Here is a 6,147-nt window from a genome sequence, read left to right on the forward strand (position 1 = left end):
GTCCCATGCATAGAGACAAAAATAATCATTCATATGGTGAACACCTGGTAACCGACATTAACAATATACATATAAGAATATCCTCTATCATTCCGGAAAACTCTTCGGATATGATATAAACAAAATCAAAGTACTAAAGCATCCGGTACTTTGGATGGGGTTCGTTAGGCCCAATAGACCTATCTTTAGGATTCGCGTCAATTAGGGAGTCTGTTCCCTAATTCTTAGATTACCAGACTTAATAAAAAGGGGCATATTCGATTTCGATAATTCAACCATAGAATGTAGTTTCACGTACTTGTGTCTATTTCGTAAAACATTTATAAAAATTGCGCATGTATTCTCAGCCCAAAAATATAAGAGGGTAAAAAGGAAAATGAAACTCACCATACTGTATTTCGTAGTAAAAATACATATAACGTCATTGAACAAGTGCAAGGTTGGTCTCGGATTCACAAACCTATATTCTTTATATAAATTTATTTGTTGGTCAATATTTGTTCTAACAATTTAGGTTAAGTCATAGTGTACCACAATCCTAATGCTCGAGACTATATGCAAAAGTCAACAAAAGTCAATTTGACTCAAAATGTTTTTTTCCAAAATTTATACGTGATTATTATATTTTAAATATCGTCGTTTTATATTTTTTAAATATTTTTAAAAGATTTTACTAAAGTAAATAATACAATTCATTTATTAATAAATAAAATTTTATATATAAAAAAATATACTTTTATATATCTTAAGTAATAAAATTTATAAAGTTCATTTAATATCATATCATATTATAATAGGTTTTATTAAAGTAATTATATTATTTGTGTTACATATTTATTTGATATAATAACATTGATAATACTAATAAATAAAAATTGTATTATTTTGTAATAATAATAATTATTATCTTATTAATAAAAATATTAATTTTTATATTTACTAAAAAATGATTTTATGAAAAATAATAAATTCTAATTCACGATATTAGTGAAATTTATATTAACATTGATATTCCCATTAAAATAATAAATAAATAAATAAATAAATATATATATATATATATATATATATATATATATATATATATATTTTAATATTAATAATACCTTTAATAATAATAGTGATAAAAATAATGAAAAACGATAATTTTATCTAAATCAGTTTCTTACAATATTTTAAATTTCATCATGATACTCATACTCATTATTTCCTAATTGATTTGTTAGTAACTTTTAAATCGTCTTTTATATCGTGTTCATTTTAATGATAATAATAGTAATTATAATAATTAAGTGTTAATTAATATTATAACACTAATAATTATAAATATTATGATAATGATATTACTAATAACTATTTTAATGATAATAATAATAATACTAATTATAATTTTATTGATAGTAATAATAAAAATAACAATTTTTAATGATAATACCTTTTATTGATAATAATAATAATAATAATAATAATAATAATTTGATAAAAACTAGAACGACGATAACAACGACGATAATAATAATCATTTTTAATAATAATATCAAAAATTCAATTGACTATAACTTCTAATCCGTTCATCGAAACCATTCGACATCTAAAGGAAAAGTTCTTAATTTTTCGCTAGCTTTCCAAGGACATGCATATCTTATACCTTATCTCAGCCGCAGGTGTAACTAATTCAAGATTTAATATATCCTATTTAAGGGCAATATCAAAAGTACAAGCATGCATAATTCTAAATACTCGAGCACTAGTAAGGGATACACTATTGATAGGTAAAAATTAATTTACGAGTACTCACGTATCAATATTGAGATTCAATATTGCAGGAAAGGTACGTAGACGCAACGGAGATGGCAAACACTAATTTTGACTTTACGAGCATACCCATGAACCATACCCATAATCTCCATAGCTATAACACATAATTTCCTTAGCTCTATCCCGCTCATAAAACCCGTCTTAAAAATGATGCACTCATGACCTCGTCGTAGTATTTTATGTATAGACTAATAATAATACTACTAATAATAATAATACGATTTAATAATAATAATAATTTTAATCTTAATAATAATAATAATAATAATACTAATAATCATATGAATAATAATAATGTGAATAATATAATATAATAATAATAAGGATAATGTAATATGAAGTAATATGAGATGAATGAATCAATATGTGTGTTATGTTAGCTATAGCAAAAGTATCGATATATATAGACAATAATAATAATATTTTAAATATAATAATATAATAATAATACAATATAATAAAATATAATAAAATCAGAGGCTCGTGAAGATGGTGGGATGGTGGGCGCCATTTGTGTTGCCGACACTTTCATAATTTTTACACATATACGTTTATATATATATATTAATTAATATATAATATATTTAATCTTTAGAATTAATTAAATATTATATTATATTTACGCTCATGGTAAAAATATAATTTTTACAAAAATGACATGGTCGTGGTCTCACGACTCATGTACCACTTTCGGTTTTTCGAGCGCACTTTCGTACGTTTAGAAAACTAGCCTTTTACGTTTAATGACTCGTACCATTATAAAAATTTAGTTTTAGTTATTGAAAAATTACTTTATGACAAATGTATCTTATATAATTGAGTGTTGTGGTCATTTTCTTCTATAAATCAGTGGCTCGTTGTTTGTCAAGATATATTATTTTAAGTCAGGACATTTTATGACTAAGTTAAAAATATATATATTTTCATTTAAAATTGTAAATTTGTTCAATATATAAATTTGAAATATTTGTCAATGATATAATATTTTGTCTTTCAAAAGCGATTATATTTCAAGTTCATTTTCCTTTTTTTCTTTTTTTTTTATAATTTACTTATTTTAAATAATAGTAGTTATTTTACTAACTACTGTGTTTAATATGAAAAACTAAAGAGTTGATTTATCGAGGGACGCGAGTTAATCAATTAAAGTACATTTTTGAATTTTAAACGAAAATGATTACTAACTTTTGACTAACTCTTGCTAATGACACTTTTGTAAATCACTCTTATCAGATATTCCAGATACCGTTAAAAAGAAAAGGTTTTCTAAATAAAAGTGGACCTCTTAATAGAGACTCGTAATTATAATTCAATATATCTGACAATTCAATCACTTGAATATTATCTTTTAATTCCATCGATAATTATTTGAATATATTTTGCAGCCGATACGTTTATGTATAGTATTATACGTCTAATACTTTGTTAAAGTTTCCAAGCTATAATTATATATACACATATACATACATAATCATATCCGTTCATATAATGGTTCGTGAATCGTCAAAACTTGGTCAAAGGGTAATTGATTACATGAATATAGATTCCAAAACTTTCGAGACTCAACATTACAGATTTTTGCTTATCGTGTCGGAAACATATAAAGATTAAAGTTTAAATTTGGTCGAAAATTTCCGGGTCATCACACAACTAGGATTAAGAAAAGCTGAGACTTTCCTTTATGGGTATACCATTTTATTCATGCACCTAGGATTCCATCCATAAGGTCGTTTAAACCCTTTAGGTTAACGTTGGGAGTAGGGATATCCGTCTTAGCCAGAATCTTCAAGGCCTAAACTCTTAGTGACAAATCAGTTAGGTTCATAGCCCAGTTGATTGAGGTTTAGTGTTTATCCTAGGAAGTTGAACTCTTGTGATAATTCTCCATCAGAATTCTATTCTCCATACCTATCTATCTCTATCTTTACAAGTTCAATTACTGTTTTATCTAGTTAATCTTAATCTATCACCTCTTGTCACTAGGGTTAACTATATAGGCACTTTTGTCCCACGTTACTGAGCAAACATACAACAATACGAACCTGAGTTATATTTACCACTTACTCGTTAAAAGGAAGACAAGTAGGTGAGTTATAGCTAGGAACCCCAGCTAAATATAAATGTGATGACCCAGAAATTTCTGACCAAATTTAAACTTTACCTTTAAATGATTTAATGTTTTCGACATGATAAGCAAAGTCTGTAATGTTGAGTCTCAAAGTTTTGGAACTATATTCATGTAATCAATTATTCTTTGACTGTTCTCGAAGATTCACGAACAATATATATATAACTTAATGTGCATATATATATATATATATACATATATATATATATACATATATATATATATACATATATATATATACATATATATATTTATACATGATTTCAAGTTATTTAGTAAACGATAGTAACATTTGATTATTGATTCGATTGATATTTAGATAAGTTAACTAAAACGTTTAAGATGAACCAGTAAAACACTAATTTGCTACAGTATTTTCGAATTGCTACAGTACCCGAAAAGCTACAGTGTTTTCGAAAATCACTATTTGCTACAGTAAAACACTATTTCAAAATGAAAATGTATATGTATATACTACGAGACGATGATTTATAGAAGTAAATGACCAAAACACTCGAAAGTTTAAGATACACTTTGAGTGATATAGTTTATTGATAATTTAAGACTATATTTTAACAAAGGTACGAGTCACGAAACGTAAAGAGCCAGTTTTCTCAGCGTGTGAATGGACATTCGAAAAATCGGAACCGGGACTTAAGTCGCGTGATGACGTACGACTTATCGGAACAAAAATTACAAGTCAACTATGCACGTGAATTTAATATAATATATAATTAATTATTTAAATTAAATATATTATATATATTATAAATAAATATGTCGACAAACGTTAGGACAAAAATATGTGAGCTGGAAATTCATGCCATGCGATCGCATGGCTATATAGTGTAAACCCCATGCGATCGCATGGGGTACTGTTTCAGGCCAAGTAGTATAAATAAGCTCGATCTGGTTCCAGTTTATTTCATTATTTATTTTACTCCGTATTATTTAAGTTATTTATATTATTATTATTATTATTATTATTATTATTATTATTATTATTATTATTATTATTATTATTATTATTATTATTATTATTATTATTATTATTATTATTAATCTTATTATTATTATTAGTATTAGTACATAAAATACTACGACGAGGTCATGAGCGTGTCACTTTCAAAATAGGTTTCGAGCGGGATAGAGCTAAGGAAATTATGTGTTATAATTATGGAGGTTATGGGTAATATTCGCAAGTCAAACCTAGTGTTTATCATCTCCGTTACGCCTACATACTTTCCTACAATATTGAATCTCAATATTGATACGTAAGCACTCATATTTTATCTTTTATATATTAATTGTGTATCCATGTCTAGTGCTCGAGTATATATATTTATACATGCTTGTATGCTAAATTTTGTCGTTAAACAGTTATGATGAATCACGAAGTAAATACATATATTACTGATAAAAGGTATATGATATGCACGTTTTTGGAAAGCTGGCGAAAAATCAATAACTTCTCATTTAGATATCGAATAGTTTCAATGAACGAATTAAAAGATATGGGCAACTGAATTATGATCAACGTTGATTGGAATTGCTTTTGAATCTGAAATTAATATTTAAACAACTTGTCTATGAGATTGATAAATTAGATTTTTGAATATTACCAGCCGAGTAAATGAATCATTATATAAGGCACGTCTCGTTTTGTTGAACTATTGTCAAAATTGACTTTTTGAAACGACTTTGGATAACTTTTGTATGTCGATCTCGAGCATTAGGATTATGATACACTATGACCTGACCTAGCTTGATAGACATTTATTGACCAACATATGTTCTCTAGGTTGAAATCTACGGTTATTTGGTAATTCGAGTTTCAGTCACATTTTGGTGAACGACTTTATATGTTGCTAAGGTGAGTTTCATTTGCTCCCTTTTTAATTGCTTTTGCAATCTATATTTTTAGGCTGAGAATACATACACTTTATTTCAAACACAATGGATACAAGTACATACTAAATTCTACACCGACTTAGAACCGAAAATCCCTTAGCTTTGGTAACTAGTAACTACCAGTTATAAGAACTGGTGGGCGCGAGTAGTTATATATGGATCCATAGGGCTTGACATCCCCGTCTGTTCCAGGTATAGAAACCCTAGCCTGAACTATAAAACAGACGTATGCTATTTAAGTTTAGTACACGTTGGTTTGCGTGTATTGTACATGTTGGTTGCATGTATGT

The sequence above is a fragment of the Rutidosis leptorrhynchoides genome, chromosome 6 (genome assembly GCF_046630445.1).
Source record: "Rutidosis leptorrhynchoides isolate AG116_Rl617_1_P2 chromosome 6, CSIRO_AGI_Rlap_v1, whole genome shotgun sequence".
Classification (NCBI taxonomy): Eukaryota; Viridiplantae; Streptophyta; class Magnoliopsida; order Asterales; family Asteraceae; genus Rutidosis; species Rutidosis leptorrhynchoides.